We start from the raw sequence: 21,815 nt of genomic DNA, 5'->3' as shown, positions 1-21,815 counted from the left end.
TCACATTTGCAAGGTCCTAACACATTCACAGGTTCCAAGGATTAGAGTGAGGACATCTTTGAAGTATGGGGGCTATGGGTGAGGGGAGGACCAACACATTATTCTGTCTAACACAAACAACAGATAATAAAGCACAGCATCTGTTTCCTTAAAAATAACTTCAAAATCAGTAAGAGAAAAACCAACAATCCAGAATAAAATAGGCAAAGCTCATGAACAAAATTTACAGAAGAAAAATATAGGTGCCATGAAATACATATATTAAAAACCCCTAACTTTGTTCGAAATAAGAGGGCAAATTAAAGGCCCTTTTTTACTTATCGGATTGGCAGATACCAAGAAATAAGTTCACTGGAGAGGGACTCCAGTATTCTTGCCTGGAGAATCCCAGGGACAGAGGAGCCTACTGGGCTCCCGTCTATGGGGTCGCACAGAGTCGGACACGACTGAAGCGACTTAGCAGCAAGAAATAAGTTAACACAAAAGTTAGTGAGTAGAACAGAAGTATGACCTGTTTGTAAGGTTATTTGGAAATACCTATCAAAACTTAAGATGTACATACTTTATGACTCAGCAAACGCTACTTCTACCCACTTTTTTACATGTATGAAATTATACCTTTATAAGCAAAGTTTAAAGAAAAATACTGCTTTTAACAGAAAAAAAATATGAAAGCACTCTAAAAAGAGGCAATAGGAAATTAAATTATGGAACACCTATTCAATGCAAATAGCCATGACAAAAATAAGCAAGCTCTTTATATTATCAAAGTGAGCTGATCTCTCTAGGTTCTATTAAATTTTTTTAAAGGTACATATGTATATTTAGTATACCACCATTTGTGGCAGAAAACAAATTCACACATACACTTATATATAAATAGAATCTTCCCTGGTGGATCAGACGGTAGAGTGTCTGCCTGCAATGTGGGAGACCCAAGTTCGATCCCTGGGTTGGGAAGATCACCTGGAGAAGGCAATGGCATCCCACTCCAGTACCCTTGCCTGGAAAATCCCATGGACGGAGGAGCCTGGTAGGCTACAGTCCATGGGGTCGCAAAGAGTCAGACACGACTGAGCGACTTCACTTTCACTTTACATAATAAAACTAGTAACTGTCTCTCTAGTGAGGGGAAATAAGAGAGGTACAAGGGTAGTTTTCTTTCCATTAAAGCCTTTTATATTTTTTGAATTTTGTACCATGTATACATATAACCCATTCAAAAACACATTTACCAAACTCTTACACATGTACGTGCACACACACACACACTCACACTCTCCCCCCACCTCCCGCCCTGCCTTGAAGGGCTATGATCTCAAAACAGTATTTGTCTCTCTAACAGGAGTTAGAACTTGCCATTAAGAGTAAAATGACAACTTTTCCACGGAACACAGATTAATCTAATTGCCTTGTTCCCCTCCCTGTCAAAACCTGCTGTACTCTATACTCCTCCCATCAACCTGACAGAAGAAATACCTTTGCTCTGTTCCCACTTACTTACAATTTATAGTTCTCCTCAGTCACAGACACCTGTTCAAACATAAGGACTGGAATCCCAGCTCTCTTCACATATTTATGCAGAATATCCCACAAATCATCTCATATGCATATATTTCTTCTAAAGATGCTTGGCTCATTTTACTAAAGAAGCTGCTCTGTAGAAGGGTAGATAGCAAATAAGGTCTTGCCTGAAGAAAACCAGATATTCTCATACTGGACATGTCCTAAGAGAGGAGATACAAACTCAGAAGGTGGAGAGACAGGAGAAAAGATTCCAGACTACTCTCACACCTTAGAACAAGGTTTTGGGAAGGAAAGATATGCTTAAGAGGGGGTCCCTTGGTGGTAAGAGAAAAATTATTTCTACCCTCTGAAAGCAGACATAGGTTTAGCAGAGCGGTATGCCCTGCTGAATATGGTGATACGGATGCCCAGGTGAACATGGACAAGCACTAAATTATAATACATTATATAGCTCTATTTATTACTCTCCAGAAAGTCTTTCCCGATGCCTACCATTGGATTAGTATCTTTTATAAATGTTTCGACCAGATAAAGTGTGAATAGGGACTCAATTGATATTTGAGAGTCAGCTGTGGTTGATAATTCTTATTTAAAGCAAAAAGGAAACGCTGTTCCATTTTTCTGATTTAGATTAGTGCACTATACCCTTATGTGTACGCTATGCAGTTGTATGTTAGGTCTATACAGGTCAGTTAGGAAATTCAACCGACAACTAACAGAAGCAGAAGACATTAAGAAGAGGAGGCAAGAATACACAGAAGAACTATACAAAAAAGATCTTCATGACCCAGATAGCCACGATGATGTGATCACTCACCTAGAGCCAAACATCATGGAATGCAAAGTCAAGTAGGCCTTAGGAAGCATCACTATGAACAAAGCTAAGGGAGGTGATGGAATTTCAGGTGGGCTATTTCAAAACCTAAAATATGATGCTGTGAAAGTGCTGTACACAATATGCCAGCAAATTTGGAAAACTCAGCAGTGGCCACAGGACTGGAAAAGGTCGCTTTTCATTCCAATGCCAAAGAAAGGGAATGCCAAAGAATGTTCAAACTACTGCACAATTGCACTCATCTCACATGCTAGCAAAGTAATGCTCAAAATTCTCCAAGCTAGGCTTCAATAGTACATGAACTGTGAACTTCCAGATGTTCAATTTGGATTTAGAAAAGGCAGAGTAACCAGAGATCAAATTGCCACCATCCACTGGGTCATTGAAAAAGCAAGAGAATACCAGAAAAACATCTACTTCTGCTTCATTGACTACGCCAAAGCCTTTGACTGTGTGGATCACAACAAACTGTGGAAAATTCTTAAAGAGATGGGAATATCAGACCACCTTACCAGCCTCCTGAGAAATCTGTATGCAGGTCAAGAAGCAGGTCAAGAACAGTTAGAACCAGACACAGAACAACAGACTGGTTCCAAATTGGGAAAGGAGTATGTCAAGGCTGTATATTGCCACCCTGCTTATTTAACTTATATGCAAAGTACATCATGCAAAATGCCTGACTGGATGAAGCACAAGCTGGAAATCTAGATTGCAGGGAGAAATATCAATAACTTCAGATACACAGATGACACCACCCTTATGGCAGAAGGTAAAGAACTAAAGAGCCTCATGATGAAAGTGTAAGAGTTGGTGTGAAGGTCAACATTCAGAAAATTAAGATCATGGCATCTGGTCCCATCACTTCATGGCAGATAGATGGGCAAACAGTGGAAACAGTGACAGACTTCATTTTGGGAGGCTCCAAAATCACCCTGGATGGTGACTATAGCCAGGAAATTAAAAGACGCTTGTCCTTGGAAGAAAAGTTATGACCAACCTAGACAGCATATTAAAAAGCAGAGATATTACTTTCGTGACAAAGATCCATCTAGTTTTCAAAATTAAGCTCTAATACTATGGCCACCCGATGCAAAGAGCTGACTCATATGAAAAGACCCTGATGCTGGGAAAGATTGGAGGCAGGAGGAAAAGGGGAGGAGAGAGGATGAGATGGTTGGATGGTATCACTGACTCAATGGACATGAGTTTGAACAATCTCCAGGAGTTGGTGATAGACAGGGGAGCCTGGCGTGCTGCAGTTCATGGGGTCGCAAAGAGGTGGACACGACTGCGCAACTGAACTGACTGACTGACGTAGTTATATGAGAAGTTCCCTTTTACCAAGTAGGAAGAAGGCAAAGTAATTTACTACTGTAGTTTCTTAGGGTCTCCAGTAAATTCCTACTGTCTGATCTCAACTGTGCTACCAAAGACACTAACGAAAACCTTGTTTGTTTAAGCCTGAGATTGACTGCATCGGGGCAATAGCAAGAACATTCAGTGAGATCACTGCTCTCTCTGGTCAGGGAATAGGCTCAGGGAAATTCAACTGACACTTCTGAAGAGGGAATTATTTCACTGACAACAAAAGATAGCTTTCCCTAAGGAAGCTACAAGATTCTCTTACATTTAGTATCCACAACTTCTCAATATGGTGCCAGAGTATGGTTCTGCTCATCTTACCTTACTTTTAGTAGCGGGAAAGAGCACTCACTTTTCAAACGCACCTAGAGGCAAGTATTTAGATAGAACCTTTGCACGTACTAAGAATGCACATAACACTTTGGCATCTAACGGCAAGGAATAGAGGAGTAACAAGGGTAAGCTGCCAATCCCGTAAATCCAGAATGCCAGTTCTTCAGGGGTCAAGCAACAAGCCGAGACACAAAGATATGGAATCAGTGGCATGGACCCAAATTAACCACTAGAATAATCTGCTGAGGAAAATAAGTATCTCCACATTCAGTATTAAAAATCACCAACATCTCAGAGTGTGGGTTATGGCTAACAAGTGAAAGTAAGTCCAATGAGTACCTGTATAAAATAGACATTTAGCAAATATGTGTATAATTGAATCCAGAAATAAAAAACAAAATCCAATGAAGAAGTATGAAGAGTTCTCAGGTCTTCTTATCAACAGTGCATTTGGAGAGAAGCAGACAGCACAAGGTAGCTTAAACACTTAATCAAATGCTAACTGAGTAAAAATTGAGGCGCCTTCAGTGAAGGAGGTACACAGATACACAATGTTAATAACACTATCCTATACAGGGGAGTTTACAGAGTTCCTCTGAAAATGTCACACTAATCTGGGAATAAAAAGTGTAATCATAAACAGCTAATTCTAATTGTGCAATTGTGGGACCTTTGAACATTTTTTTCCTTTCAAATTCAACATAAATAGATTCAACTTTTACTGAAAATGTGGCATCCTACAGCAGCGCTGTCCAATCAAAATACAATCGAAGCCATATATGTAGTCTTCAACTTTCTGGTAGTTGAGAATAGACAGTAAAGGAGGAGGATGGCAGTGAAATGGCAGAAAAAGTAGCTCAAAGAGCATATCCCACAACACAAATACTAAAACAAAAAAAAAATTGTCAGGCAACTTTGTCAGAACTCTAGAAAATAATCAGAGGTTAACAGTGATGAAGCAAATGGTAAATCAAAAGGCAACTTTAAAATGGTAGGAAGGCTTTGTGGTACTTTTACTTGCCAGTGGCCTAACCCCACTTCCCACCTCCGCCTCAGCAGTGCACTTAAATGTCAGTCTGCATTCTCAGCATGGAATCCTGGTCCTTGGTTCCAAAGGGCACAGCAGACCTTAGTCTTAAAGTTGTATTCCTCAAACACATGGTAAGGCAACAAACGACCAGCCTCTGCTGAGGGCAATTATCACAGAAGAGGCCAACAACTGATATACCAAAAGCATAGGAGAGAAAGCTTGGAGAGACAGTCTTTTAGGAAATTAAGAAAACCATGTGCATACCCAGGGCAGGACACATGTTCAGAAAAGATGTGCGAAAAACCAGTTTTCATCTGGGCTCAGCACAGCAGGAAGTAATGGGTAAGGCAGAGTTGTAAACAGCTTGACTAAGCATTAAAGGAGTGCCTTGATACAGAGATAATCTGCAAAGAATAGCAGAATTTTCCTTCCCTCTCTGTCTCTCTCTTTTTAAACTCCTGGTGTTTAAGAAAATCTTCATCAAAACACAAAAGGAACAGAGACTTTAGGAATCATATACCAAAGAATAAAGACTTTTAACAAAAAACAGTTCAGAAAAACAACCAAACAAAACACCCACAGCCTATAGCCAGCAATAAAACAAACACTGAAATGGGAAGAATACAAGTTCCAGAGTTGTCACGTTATAATATTCAAACTGTTCAATTTTTAACAAAAATTTATGAAGTGTGAAAAGAAATAATGAGAGTATGGCCATTCAAAAGTGAAATTAACAAAACCTGTCTGTGAGGACTCACAGATATTGGACTTACGACACAAACACTTTAAGTCAACTGTCTTCACTATACTCAAACAGGCAAAGGAACCCAGGAAAACAACATAGTAGCAAATATTATTAAAGCGACAGAAATTATAAGAAATAGCCAAAAAGAAATTTGGGAGCTGATAAGTACAGTAAATGAAATGAAAACTGCATTAGAAAGTTTCATAGCAGATACGTGCAAGCTAAAGAATCAGTGAACTTAAAGATAGGCCAACTGAAATGACCTAGTCTGAGGTGCAGAAAGAAAAATGAAAGGAGCCTAAGAAGTCTATGGGATGCTATATGTATATGTAATGGGGAGGCTAGAAGAAAAGAAGAGAAAGGGGAAGTTATGGCTGATTCACATTGCTGTACAGCACAAACCAACACAACATTGTTAAGTAATTATCTTCCAATTAAAACTTTTAAAAAGAATATCTTTAGTCTCCAAAAAACTTTCTAAATTTGATAAGGACATAAATCTGCACATCCAAGAAATTAAATTCATAAAGGGATAAAAGAAGAGAGAAACTGGAGTTGCTGAAAGTCAAAGAATCTTGAAAGCTGTGACAGAGAAGCTACTAATCATATATAAGGGAATCTTAATAAGATTAACAGCTGACTTCTCACTGCAAACAATGGAGGCCAGAGGCAGTGGGATGACATATCTAAGGTGTTGAAAGAAAAAACAATGTCAACCAATCTATATACAGCAAAACTATCCTTCAAAAATGAAGGGTAAATTAGGGCATTCTCAGATAACTAAAGGGTTGAGGGAGTTTGCAACTATCCTTAATGAAAAGACACCAGGTAGTAACTCAAAGCCATATGAAAAAATAAAGAACTCTGGTAAGGGTTATTACATAGGTAAACATAAAACTATCATTTTTTGGACTGTAACTTCTCTTTTTGCTTCCAATAATTATTAATCTATATAATGTAAGGGGCCCATTAACGTACAAAGATGTAAATTGTGACAATAACAACATAAAAGGTAGTGGAGATGAACAGGAGCAGAGCTGTTACAGGCTATTAAAGCCAAGTTAGTATCAATTTAAAGTATCAATTTAAACTATATTAACCTTATACTACCTGTACACTGTTTATAAGACACTGAATTTACATCCAAAACTACAAATAGGTTAAAAATGGAAATATGAAAACAGATATTCCATGAAACAGTAACCAAGGGAGCTGAGGTGGCTATATTAATATTATTATAAGCGACAAAGAAGTCATCATATAGTGATAAAAAAGTAAATTCATTAAGAAGATGTAACACTTATAAACATACATGCACCAAACAACTGCGTCCCAAACTATATGAAGAAAACACCAAAAAAACTGAAGGGAGAAACAGACCTACAATAATAGTTGGAGACTTTAATGTCTACCATACTTTTAATAATGAACATAACGTCACCTAATAAAGAAGAATAAAGTACTGATATCCTGCAAAATGGTATCTCACAAATATTGTAAATGAAAAAAGATCACATATTGTATGATTTCGTTTATATGAAACATCCAGAAGAGACAAATCTACACACAGAAAACAGACTGATGGTTGCCAGGGGATTAGGGGTGGGGTAAAGCAGAGTAACTGCTAAATGGATATGGGTTTGGTAGCTGTTTTGTTTTGTTTCTGGCCTTGCAGCTTGCAAGATCTTAGTTTCCTATCCCAACCAGAGACCGAACCTGGGCCCTCAGCAGTGAAAGTGAAGTCTTAACCCCTGGACCATAAGGGAATTCCCATGAATTTGTTTTTTTAAGGGTGATGAAAGGGTTGGAACTACACAGAGATGGTGGCTGCACACAACATGAACATACTAAATGCCACTAAACTGTACACTTTAAATGGTTAAATTTATGTTGTATGTGAATTTAACCTCCATTTAAAAAAAGTAAAAGCAGGTGGAATTAATGTTAATGTGTCAGTCATTCAGTCGTATCTGACTCTGACCCCATGAACTGTATCCTACCAGGCTCATCTGTCCAGGGGTGGATTGCCATTTCCTTCTCCAATTAATGTTAATAGTATACTTTAATCCATTATATCCCAACATATCATTAAAATAGGTAATATAAAATAATCAATGAGGTATTTTACATTTTTTTTCATACCAAGTCTTTGAAATTTGGTGCACATTTTACAAACATATATGCTATGCTATGCTATGCTAAGTCACTTCAGTCATGTCCGACTCTGTGTGACCCCATAGACGGCAGCCCACCAGGCTCCTCTGTCCCTGGGATTCTCCAGGCAAGAACACTGGAGTGGGTTGCCGTTTCCTTCTCCAATGCGTGAAAGTGAAAAGAGAAAGTGAAGTTGCTCAGTCATGTCCGACTCTTAGCGACCCCATGGACTGAAGCCCACCAGGCTCCTCCGTCCATGGGATTTTCCAGGCAAGAGTACTGGAGTGGGGTGCCATTGCCTTCTCTGACAAACATATATAGCACATGTCAATTCTGACTAGTGCTCAATAGTTATATGGAGCCAACAGCTACCTTACTGGCCAGAGAATCTTATTAAAAAGATTACAAAAATAAGTTGTCAGGTAAGAATTTATTGAAACAAGACATTCTTAAAATTAGGAATACTCACTTTCAATCTTAAAACACTTGTGGGTAATCTCTAGTACTTTCTTTTTTACAAATATAAGTAGCCATGAAATAAATAAATGTATGTATAATCCTACCTTCAATCATATTTTCTCCCTGAAATTGTCTTTACAGATTGGTAAAAGATCATCACTTAACTCTCCTATTGTCTTTTAAAGACTATAAAAGCCCCTTCTGATGAACTCAATGTATTCATTACATATCTTTCACCAGGCGCTTATTAACTTTATGACTCCTCTAAGATTATCTTTTATTCCTCCCATTTATCACATCTTAAACTTCCCTGTACCACCAACAGTGCCTTGTATACAGCAAGAACTTAACAGTTAACATTTTCCTGTTTCATCATTACTCTCTCCCCTACTACGCCTAATAAACAGTATTTCACATGCAGGTAATGATGATACCAAAAGGACAACTGCAACATCCTCAGTTCAGTTACAACAGAATGAAATCCCATGGGTATACAATTGTGAATGTATGGAAACACTCTTAGTTTATAAGCCCCACATTCCAAAGAAGAACCGAAATATGTCATTACAGTCCATGGACATAGCTTCCTCAAGTCCTGGCAAGGTAAACAAATATACCCCACTCAAGGCAAATCAAAGTTCTGGCTTCCCACCAGGTATATACACTTAGTTCATTCACAATCCTCCCAAGGCAAATGCCATTTACCAATCAGCAATGTTGCCTTGTGAGCTTCCCAGGTGGCACCAGTGGTAAAGAATCCACTTGCCAATGGAGCAGACACAGAGACGTGGGTTCAGTCCCTGGGTTGGGAAGATCCCCTGGAAGAGGCCAATGGCAACCTACTCCAGTGTTCTTGGATGGTGAATTCCATGGACAGAGAAGAGCTGCAAACAGCTGAGCACACAGGCACGTACAATGCACAATGTCGCCTACTAACACAACTGATGTTCTATCTTCACCAAAATTCCTGAGGGCCAGAGCCGAACCCAAAGTCATTTCCCATAAAGGAGAAAAGATTTGGTTAGGTCTTTATTATGCAAAACAAGAGAAATTGCTAAGTAGATGGGGACACATTTACAGAAGGAAGTGCTTGCTCAATGTAATTCACCTTACTGGTATCATTGATCAGAAAACGGGTATTACCTAATTATATGCAACTTAAATTATAACAATATTCTGTTTAAGACTAAAGTTTCTTACACATGTATTTTTAATAGTACAAGTTCTAAATGTGAGAACACTGCTGTTTTCAACAAGCAAACTATCTTCCAACAACATCTCAACTGAAATGTCACTGATGGGGCAAAAAAAACTCTAGTAAAACCTTATTTAGAAAGTGGACTGTGATGGAACATTTAGAAATAACCATCTGATATATATCTGGAGTTGTGGAGACAAAGAGCAGGTGAGAAAGTTTATAAGTGCCAGATAATTTGTGTTGGCAGAGTAGAATTTAAAAGTGGGAAGACAGGACATATGCTCCTCCAAATCAAGCCTTCTGAGGAGAAAGTCTGGCACCTGCCAATTAACGAAAGGTACAGGGATTCCCCTTGGGGATCAAAACAAAGACATTCTCAATATTTCTCCAGTTAGACTAAAATAACTAAGATTCAATTTGCAAACTACTTTTTCTTCCCTTGTAGTGAAGCTTTTTAGCTCCTCAATTTTTCCATATCCAATTACTTAGACAGTAAGTGACAGCAAGGATTCGAAGGTCTGAATAGAAATCCTATGCTTTTTATCACTGTTACAACCAAGCAAATGCACGATTGATATAGCTCACTGATAAAAAATGATATTCACATTTATATGTATTCATTTACTCAAAAATAAATTTTTTAATCTCATTTTTCACAGTTCCAAAAAGCTGTTGGGATTCCTGTACATTAAGTAATTTCTCTTGCATGTGTACATATGCATGCATGTGCGCACACACACACAACTAGCTGCGTGTGGACACAATATACAAATGTTAATATGGGAATTTACCAGGATCCCTGCTATTGAGCTGTTTGCAGTATGCTGATAATGCTTCAAACAGGAAGGGTTTTAATTTTCAATAAAACTGACTTCATTGTAAAGTTGGCTCTGGTTAAGCTTCCTTATGTATCTCCACCAACCCAATTAGCTCTAGAAATCAAAATTTTTATAGTTGCAGCAGAGAATGCCTCTTTTCAGCATTCTCAAAAGTCCTAGAATTGAGTCTCACTGTCTCTCATTTGTCTGCCCTAAACCAATCACATCCATGAACCCACTCAAACCTAAAGGCCTAAACGTAAAGGGATAATTTCCAACCCCCCCAAAATACAGAGCTCTGAACAGAAGAGGAATTGAGGTGTACTTGACATAATAAGACAACTGATGACCATTACAATATTGAAGAAGATAACATGAGCTGGGATTCAAGATAAGATAAAAAATTATTCAAAATGGGTTGCATGTCATAAAATAGGCCAAAAGAGTATGCAATATAACTTCTTGCTTGAGTTGGAAGATTATTGAAGACAACAAAAATGAATTAGACTAAACAGGAATCCTACTGGTGAAGGCCTTGCATATTCAAAAGGGAACTATTCTAGGCTTCTGTGCAGGGAGGATATAATTAAATTGGTGTGTGTATGTACATGGTCAGATATGTACAACACTTTGGGACCTCACGGGCTGTAGCCCGCCAGGCTCCTCGCTCCATGGAATTTTCCAGACAAGAATACTGGAGTGGGTTGCCATTTCCTCCTCCAGGAGATGTGCCCGACCCAGGGATCGAACCTGCGATTTTTGCCTCTCCTGCACTGCAGGCAGATTCTTTACCACTAGCATCACTTGAGAAGCCAATTAAATTGATATCTAAGAGTAATTATATGGAAAAATCAATCAGGAAACTTGGGAAGATTCAGAAAGCAGAGAGAGAAAGGCAGCTAGGAAGATGTTATTTGAATCCAAATGCTATTTCAATAATGAAACCTGGGAACACAACAGTGTCTTTACAGGTAGAAGTTCAAGGTAGAATCCTCAATTTATTCTTTGAAACAGATCAAATTTCATGAAAATAAGGAGAGGATACAAAAAATACAGTAGTCAAAAATAACGTCCAAGATTGTAAGCTTGTAAAGGTTCAGTCCAGTGGTGGTACAGAGTGTAAAGGATGCAGAAAAGAATCTGTCGTCAATCTAGAATAAGAGTTGGCATCAATTATAGTGAGAACACTCAAAGGAAATAAAAAGCCATGGAGAACATAAGTAATCCAACAGTTCCAAGCATATAATAGATATCTGATTTAAAAATCAGAAATAAGGAAGAAGACTGGATGTCTTTTACAAGAAAATATATTAAACAAAAAGTATCCAAAAAATGAGTAAGACACAGCCCCTGTTCTCAAAGAAATCACAATACAACTAACTTGAATTTTAAGAGCAATAATTTTTTAATTACCACTAATTCTGGTAATGGAAGCTTCAAAAATGCATTAAAAGCCTGTAAAAAAGAAAAGCAGGCTATACTGAGACTAAACTTCGGAAGAAATACTCCTCCTTTTAAAAGGAAGAAGAAAGGAGTCAGTGATATGGGTCAAGTACCAAGATAGGTAGGAAAATTTGAGGAATACAATGTTATGAAAACCAAGACAATGGTTTTGTCTTAAAATGCCAAAGAGAAGCCTAGTTTACTGGAAATTTGATTTGAATGCAAAAGTACTAATGGACTGATACACTAAACGTAGAATACTCATTTCTCTAGGAATAGAGAATTAAAGTAATAATTCAGATTCTGTTAATATCTTTCTGTTAAAGCATTTTAAGACTGTTAGAAAGGAATTACTAACTATAAATAAATGTTTGAATTTTCTCTCTTCTCATTTCACAGAAGACCCAAGATTCGGCCTATAAGACACCTCTAATAGTATCTGAGATCTTAAAGTAAAGGTCAAAAACGAATGAAGATTACTACTTTAAGTGCTTATAATACTTGTCGTGGTGGGAACTCTGGCCATCTAAAGGGAATATATAACACTCCATTCTAGCAGCTGCCTTGCAGGAATGCAAGTTCAGTATTATGAAAATATTTTGATCTTTTCAGAGAAGCTGGAAATCCTGCCTGTATCAAGTCCCTTGATTTCTTAAATACTGGTTCATTTCTATGTAGACTGGTTTCACCTGCAGTTTTTATCTTCTGTCTTAAATAGTGAATCTTTAGTTGAACAGAAATAAAAAGTTTTTATACACGTTAATGACTGTACTTCTTTTTAACTGAAAAACTACGCAAATAAACACAGCATTTGGGATCTCCAACACATTGCAAGAAATAAGAAACATCAAGTAACCAATTAGTACTTTATCTTTAAGTCCCTAAACTAAACGTCACTTTAATTTATTTTCATTACACTTTGGTCTTAAACACAAAAACTGCAAAATCCAACAAATTCTTTCATAATGAGCACATTAATGACCAGGAATTAATGGCCAAACCTGCTCCAGACAAAAATTTCACTGGTTCGGTGCTGGAGAAAACGCTTCAGCACCCCTTGGACAGCAAGAAAATCAAACCAGTCAATCCTAAACGCAATCAATACCGAAAATATACTGGAAGGACTGATGCTAAAATGAAGCTCCAATACTTTGGCCACCTGATGCAAAGAGCCGACTCAATGGAAAAGATCCTGATGCTAGGAAAGACTCAGGGCAGGAGGAAAAGGGGGCGACAGAGGATGAGATGGTTGGATAACATCACCGAGTCAATGGATATGAGTTTGAGCAAACTCTGGAAAATAGTGAAAGACCGGGAAGCCTGGCATGCTTCATTCAGTCCATGGGGCTGAAGAGGTTGGACAGGACTTAGCAACTGTTGTTACATGGTATTTTGCTATAATTTACTTAACTAATTTTAGAAATCCTGAGATATAAAATACCAATTTTAGCAGTTTTTTCAGTTGCTTTTTCCTGACAATCGTACTTTATTTCTTTTGAAAAAAAAAAAAAATCATTGTATAAATAAAAATTTTCTTCTAAAAAGAATCAAACAAAAAAATCCATTATGCTAATGAAGAAGCTAGTCATAGAAGTACCGTGTATTATAAGATTCCATTTATATGAAATATCCAGACAGGCAAATCCACAAAGTATGAATGGTGGTTGTCTAGAGCTGGGGAGAGGGTTGAGGGGAAACAGTGAGATGGCAGATAGGGATGGGATTTCCTCTGGTGTGCTGGGAATGTTCTACAATTAATTGCAACGATGACTACATCTCTGCAAATATACCAAAACCCATTGAATTTTAGACTCTAAATCAGTGAATTGTATGCTATATGGATGATATCTCCATAAAGTTACTATTAAAAAAAAAATCCATTGGTTCAGAGGTTCCAAAACTCATGTTCATTCTCTAAGTATTATATGGAGATCTTTTTAAAAAACAGACTCCCAAAGTCTACTGTCTACTGCCTTGATTCCAAAAGGATGAGGCTTAGGAATGCTGTATTTTAAATTTTCGGAAGGAGTTTTGATGTGTAGCTCTATTGGGGAATAATTACTTACTCAGAATATTAATAAACTATAAAACTAATCTTCATTTTGAATAAATTGATTAAAATCTATCACATAAATTCTATTCAGAATACTTTATTCCCTATCACTTCAGGCAATATAGCCAGGTTACTCTTGTATTCGGCTTTGCTGCTAAGTCACTTCAGTCATGTCCGAGTCTGTGTGACCCCATAGATGGCAGCCCACCAGGCTCCCCCATCCCTGAGATTCTCCAGGCAAGAACACTGGAGTGGGTTGCCATTTCCTTCTCCAATGCATGAAAGTGAAAAACGAAAGCGAAGTTGCTCAGTCGTGTCCAACTCCTAGCGACCCCATGGACTGCAGCCCACCAGGCTCCTCCATCCATGGGATTTTCCAGGCAAGAGTACTGGAGTGGGGTGCCATTGCCTTCTCCTGTATTCAGCTTTAGATAATCTTAAAAATTAAGTTCCAAAAGAAAGCACTAACTCAAGAATTCAATATACATAACTAAACGACTGATTTAAAACAGCTTGGCAATCTAAAATCTTTTAACAGCTCATTACCATGACTTATAAAAGACATAAAACAGCACTTCTCTGACTACCTCTCCTAGCTCACTCACGATCTCCAACCACAACAGCATTCTTTCCACTCTTTAAATGGTTTCCCTCTACCCCAGATCCTCTGCACTTACTTGGCGACTCCTCTGAGATATTCTACTGGTTTCCTCCTTAAGTGTTAGATAACATGAATCCTCCTCAAATTAGACTCACCCAATCTAAAGGAAATCAGTCCTTGGTGTTCACTGGAAGGACTGATGCTAAAGCTAAAACTCCAATACTTTGGCCATCTCATGCGAAGAATTGACTCATTGGAAAAGACTCTGATGCTGGGAAGGATTGGGGGCAGGAGGAGAAGGGGATGACAGAGGATGAGATGGCTGGATGGCATCACCGACTCGAAGGACACGAGTTTGAGTGAACTCCAGGAGTTGGTGATGGACAGAGAGGCCTGGTGTGCTGCAATTCATGGGGTCACAAGGAGTCAAACACGACTGAGCAACTGAACTGAACTGAATCTAAACTAGTTCCAACATCCAGCTTCCCTCCACTCTTATGAATTACACTCTATTTCTTTTCTTGGTATTATTTTCCTCATAATGCTTATGACTATCTGAAATTATCTTACTTACTTCTTTAGGTATTTATTGTCTGTCTCCTATTAATAGAACTTATATTTCACATGAGCAGGGATGTTGTTTTCCTCATTTACTACTGTATTGAGTAGAATGTAATTAGAGATGTAGTTTGTGATCAGTATGTATGTAATTGTTGAGTAAAGGAACAGAAAAACATACAACCCCATCTTACTTTTAAATATGCCACACTGATAAGCCTCTGTGAAGACAATATTTGTTTTATACAATTTTTAGTACTAAGCAAGATTAAAATGGGAAATTTTCATTATCTACCTTCCTCTACTTTTCTCCTCTGAGCCCGTTCCTCCAGAAGCAGTCATTCCCCTGCACCCTTGTGGTCAAGTAATTTTAATTTGGGACAGGTAAGTCTAAGAGCCTCCAAAACCAACTCTAACAACATTGAGAGTTGCAAGCAAGTACATTCTTACAATCCAAGCAAAACCCAAAAGATATAAATTAAAACTTGTTTCAATTACGTGTCATTCAGGGAAGACTACCAAGGATCTCAGAGTGATTTGTCTTCCCAGGAAACAAGTGCACTCTGGATCTTTTAAGAGCTTAAGGACGATGGAGGTAAATTAGAAAGAAGACGAAACATGAAGGAAGGGATAGTGCTTTTTCTTATTGAAGACTACTTTCTGTAAAAGACACCACTTTCTTCAAGGAGTTCACCATCTAAAATGCATTATTAAAGAGCATGATAGACAATACAGATAGCAACATAATAATGTGTACTATAAATAAAAACACATAGAAACATGAGCAGAGTTTTAAAAGGAAAACACTATTTTACATAGCTTGTAGCCCAAGATTCAAATGCTGAAAAAGAAACTAATCTGGGAGTGAAAATACATTGTTTCAGACTTTACTACCTTGAAAGATGCTAAAAAAAATTTCAACATTAACTCTTGAAAATATTCTTGAAAGAATATATATTGCTAAAGAAATACAGAAATCAGTTCAGTTTAGTTACTCAGTCTTGTCTGACTCTTTGCGACCCCATGGACTGCAGCACGCCAGGCTTCCCTGTTCATCACCAACTCCTGGAGCTTGGCCAAACTCATTTCCATTCAGTCAGTGGTGCCATCCAACCATCTCATCCTCTGTTGTCCCCTTCTCCTCCTGCCTGCAATCTTTCCCAGCATCAGGGTCTTTCCCAGTCTTTCCCAGCATCCAGTGAGTCAGTTCTTCACATCAGGTGGCCAAGTATTGGGAGTTTCAGCCTCAGCATCAGTCCTTCCAATGAATATTCAGGACTGATTTCCTTTAGGATTGACACGTTGGATCTCCTTGCAGTCCAAGAGACTCTCAAGAGTCTTCTCCAACCCCACAGTTCAAAAACATCAATTCTTCGGCATTCAGCTTTCTTTATAGTTCAACTCTCACATCCATACAAGGACTACTGGAAAAACCATAGCTTTGACTAGATGGACCTTTGTCGACAAAGTTAATACAGAAAAATACTTACCTAACAGGTAAAGGCTATTAAAAAGCTCCATAATTACTACACACTGCTAAGTGAAAATATCTGAGGCACTTCTATTATAGCCAGCTATAGGACATTTCTGAGGAAGTTAAAAAATTAATATTACAGTAATATGATTAAAGAGGAGTGAGGGAGGAAAAGAGAAATGAAGTACATATTTAAAAATTATCCTTATTTAAAATTATATGATTGCTTTTAACACAAATTTTTTATTAGAAAAATAAGGATATTCTGTTTCTAATCCTGCCCATAGGAAGCTTGGAAGCCACCAATCTATGCTAACAATAAATAAAAAGCTTAACAAACTGAAAAATCAACACTTCCTGGGATCAGTAACAAAAGTGAGGTCACAGGGCAAACTACTGCCCCCAACCTTGAAGAGGCAGAGACTGTGGAGAATGATAGTTTATCGGATCAGAAGCCTGAGGGCAAAGAGCTCTTTGGGAAACAGTGCTGTGGCAGGGGGTGGGGGTATTGATGGGCTGCTGGAGACTGGGAGTGAACAATTCTGAAATTAAAAATTCAGTCCTCAAAATGCACCCCCCCCTTTTGTTAGTTTTCCTTCCTGGCACTCTAACAAGTCCTCACAGCAAATATCAGGGAAAATTCCCTCATATTTCCAGAAGAGGGAAAGAAAGCATTTTGAAATACACTGGAGCACACTGTTCTTCTTAACAAAGCTTGACTTCAGGAGAAATTATTTAACCAGAGTTTAACCTCCTAAATGGGTTTTCCTGGTGGCTCAGAAGTAAAGAATCCACATGCCAATGCAGGAGAAATAGGTTCAATCCCTGGGTCAGGAGTATCCCCTAGAGAAGGAAATAGCAACCCCCTCCAGTATTCTTGCATGGGAAATCCCATGGACAGAGGAGCCTGGTGGGCTACAGTCCAAGGGGTTGCAAAGGAGTCAGACACAACTGGTTGACTAAAACAACAATAACCACCTAAAGTTGTATCAGAACCTAACTGACCTAAGGGAAGGTAAACAAATACCCAACTACAACCCAATTCAGCCATCTTGTCCTCCTTAAGAGGGGTAAGATCTTAGAAACAGCATTTAAGAAGTTCACAATCCAGAGACACAGGATCACAAAAAGCTAAGTTCTGGAGACCAAATGTTCAGCAATGTGATTACAATTAACAATACTGAATTATATACTTGAAGTTTGCTAACTGTTCATTTTAAATGTTCTTAACAGAAAAAAGAAAAAAAATACCTATATGCTGTGATAGATATGCTAATTACACTGACTGCTGTGATTATTTTATAATGTATACAGATGTCAAAACACTAAGATGTAAATCTTAAGTATAAAGAATTTTTGTCAGTTATAATTCAATAAAGCTGGAGCAAAAAAAAGACTGAAACTTAATAACAGAACTGGGGGGCTTCCCCTGTGGCTCAACGGCCAATGCAGGAGATGCAGACGCGGGTTCGATCCCTGGGTGGGAAAGGTCCCCGGAGAAGGAAATGGCAACCTGCTCCAGTGTTCTTGCCTGGAAAATCCTATAGACAGAGAAGCCTGGCAGGCTACAGTCCATGTGGTGACAAAGAGTCAGACACAACTGAGTGCGTGGGTACACACGCGCATGTGCACACACACAATAACAGAGCTATAAAACACTTTCCTACCCATCCCCTACACACACACACACACACACACACACACACACACACACACACACACTTTACCACATTACTAACGGCCTATTTATAGCTTTTCAGTCAATACATCATGTCTGGCTATCAAGAAAAAATTACAAGGCATATCATAATAAAAGGTAACAAACACAATTTAAAGAAACAAAGGATCAGAACCAGACTCAGACGTGGTAGAGATGTTGGAATTACCCAACCAAGAATTTAAAACAACTGTGATTACTATGCTACAACACCAAGAATAAACCCTAAATGTTAACTATGGACTCTGGGTGATAATGATGATTGATGTGTAGGTTCATAAATTGTAACAAATGTTCCATTCTAGTGGAGGAGGTTGACAATGTAACAGTTAGGTACCTGTTTGGGCAGGCAGTGTGTGGCAAATCTGTACCTCCCCCTCAGTTTTACTGTGAACCTCAAACTTCTCTAAAAAATAAGGTCTACTAAAAGAAAACCAAGAAAGCACAGTGTAGCAGTTGGATATAAAAAAATACATAAAAATTAACTGGCTTTCTTCTTTACCAGTGAGTTAAGATTATTAAAAGAGCTAATCTACAACAATTAAACATAAAATTACTAAAATGAAATGTGCAGGATCAACAGAAAGAAATCTTTAAAATGTTTATGAAGAGCATAAATGACCTGAACAGATAAAAGCACAGTTTATGTTTTCTAAAAGCAAAACTCAATATTACAAAGATGACAATTCTGTCTAAATTCTGTTTATCTACTGGAAATTCAGTTTAAAATATCAATGGACTTTTTTGAGGAAGAAGGTAACTTAAAAATAAAAGTGTCTTTAGCATATTTAGAAGCCAAGAACATTTGAGTGGTCTTTAAAAAACCTAAGGGACTTCCCTAGCAGTCCAGTGGTTTAGACTCCACACTTCTAAGGCAAGGGGTGCAGGTCTGATCCCTGGTTGGAGAACTAAGATCTCATACACAACCTGCAGTGTGGTCAAAAAAATAAAAACAAAAACGTAAGTCAGGTCATATGACTCTTGCTGAAAACTCTGCAAGAACTATATATTTCACTCATGGTAAGAGGCCAAATCCTGAAGACCCAGTTTTAGAGAAATAGTAAGATAAAATGTGCATAATATACCTTAAAAAAATTCTAGAAAAATTCACAACAGTCAGAGGTAACCTTTATTCTCTTCTTTTATAATCACAAAAACAATCAAAGTACCAAAACGAAACAAAGCAATCCAGGGTCTAACAACATTTAACAGCAAAACTTATGTAGCTTTTACTATATACCCAATCTATTTGGAGTAAAGTTATTATTTTTAATTCCAACAATAACCCTGCAAAATGGTGTTAATCCTATATAACAGGTAAGGAAACTAAAGTTTCAAGAGGTTAAGTAAGCATAAATGACTTTCTTATAAGTGACTGAACAAGAATTTAAAATTTATGCTGTTGTAGTTCTTCTCTGCAATTTAAAAAGCTGTGACTAGAAGGTAAAGAAAAAAGCTGCTCTTTATCCCCAGCTTCATTTATGTAAAATAAGAATAGTATTTGGAATATTCTTTATCAATTATATTTTTCATTTTTCTACAATTTTATCAGTCTAAATGTAGAAGTATAGCAGTTACTTAAAAAAAATGATTAAAAAAAATTATTCCATGATCTTGACTCCCCCTTCTGCAGAGAAAAATGTTTCAAATCTGTAATTGTAACTTCACAAAGTAAACATGTCCTCCTTGACAACACAACACATTTATACAAAGCCTAATACCACTTCGTGCCCTGCCCCGCAAAATGTTCATATCTCATGGAAACACACTAAAACTTAGGAGACACTTTTAAATTATGAGCAATACTGGATTTAAATCAGCATCGTGGTTCTCATACAGTGTTTTAAAAACTAAAACAGCGTGCTATTAAGGCTCTTATAAACTACAAGCCATGGTCCTCAGGTGAAATTAAAAACAGGTAATGTTGAAATGAAAACAGCCATCACCAAACAAATTTTAATCATCATCACACAAATTATAAGCTTTTATTTTAAAAGCTGTAGTAAGTAAAAGATTACAGTTAAGATGTAAAGAATACATTTCTCATTGATACTAGGAAACAGGCATCAGTTCAGTTGCTCAGTCGTGTCCGACTCTTTGCGACGCCATGAACTGCAACACACCAGGCTTCCCTGTCTATCACCAACTCCCGGAGCTTGCTCAAACTCCCGTCCATCAAGTCAGTGATGCCATCCAACCATCTCATCCTCTGTCATCCCCTTCTTCTCCTGCCTCTAATCTTTCCCAACATTAGGGTCTTTTCCAGTAAGTCAGTTCTTCACATCAGGTAGCCAAAGTATTGGAGTTTCAGCTTCAGCATCAGTCTTTCCAATGAATAGTCAGGGCTGATTTCCTTTAGGATGGACTGGTTGGATCTCCTGCAGTCCAAGGGACTCTCAAGAGTCTTCTTCAGGATCATAATTTGAAAGCATCAACTCTTAGGTGCCTGGCCTTCTTTATCACCCAACTCTCACAACCAACAGAACATAACTACTAGAAAAACCAGATTTTGACTGTATGGACCTTTGTTGGCAAAGTGATGTCTCTGCTTTTTAATACACTAAGTTAGTGATTAATTCTGGATAAGAATATAGATGATCATTATCTTCTTTGCATCTGTTTTTTACTTTTCTAAAAATAAAGAACTCACCCTAAAGCTAAAAATAAACTATTTCATGCCAATATTCTGCTGCCCAGCAAGTGAACTAAACCATGCTTTCAGAGATGCTTTTTTATTTATCTGCTGTTCCTATTAAACCCCTCTAAAGAGGCAAATCATATATTATCCTCCAACTTAATTGGTTATATTTTAGGAATTACTGTTTGATACCAGTAGGTATCAAGGACTCCTAAAAATAAAGAAGAGAATGATATTCCACATAAATCATTTCCCTTAACAGAGATTAGGGGAAAAATCTGTAGTGGAAAGAACATTGAATTAACAGCCATAAAGTCAAAGTTTCCACTGAGAGTGATACAATGCAACTTTAACAGTTTGGGCAAGTTCAGATCAGATCAGATCAGATCAGTTGCTCAATCGTGTCCGACTCTTTGTGACCCCATGAATCACAGCACGCCAGGCCTCCCTGTCCATCACCAACTCCCGGAGTTCACCCAGATAGTGATGCCATCTAGCCATCTCATCCTCTGTCGTCCCCTTCTCCTCTTGCCCCCAATCCCTCCCAGCATCAGAGTCTTTTCCAATGAGTCAACTTCACATGAGGTAGCCAAAGTACTGGAGTTTCAGCTTTAGCATCATTCCTTCCAAAGAAATCCCAGGGCTGATCTCCTTTAGAATGGACTGGTTGGATCTCCTTGCAGTCCAAGGGACTCTCGAGAGTCTTCTCCAACACCACAGTTCAAAGGCATCAATTCTTCTGCACTCAGCCTTCTTCACAGTCCAACTCTCACATCCATACATGACCACAGGAAAAACCATAGCCTTGACTAGATGGACCTTTGTTGGCAAAGTAATGTCTCTGCTTTTGAATATGCTATCTAGGTTGGT

General features: G+C 38.0%; 1 protein-coding gene across 2 annotated transcripts in view; it reads right to left on the bottom strand.

Annotated features, from left to right (window-relative positions):
• Positions 1-21,815, bottom strand: part of SPRED1 (sprouty-related, EVH1 domain containing 1) — a 119,278-nt gene that overhangs the window by 72,604 nt on the left and 24,859 nt on the right. The window lies entirely within an intron of this gene.

This window comes from Bison bison, unplaced genomic scaffold (genome assembly GCF_000754665.1).
Source record: "Bison bison bison isolate TAMUID 2011002044 unplaced genomic scaffold, Bison_UMD1.0 scf7180017864259, whole genome shotgun sequence".
In the NCBI taxonomy this organism is placed as follows: Eukaryota; Metazoa; Chordata; class Mammalia; order Artiodactyla; family Bovidae; genus Bison; species Bison bison.
This window is presented reverse-complemented; position numbering and strand designations above follow the sequence as displayed.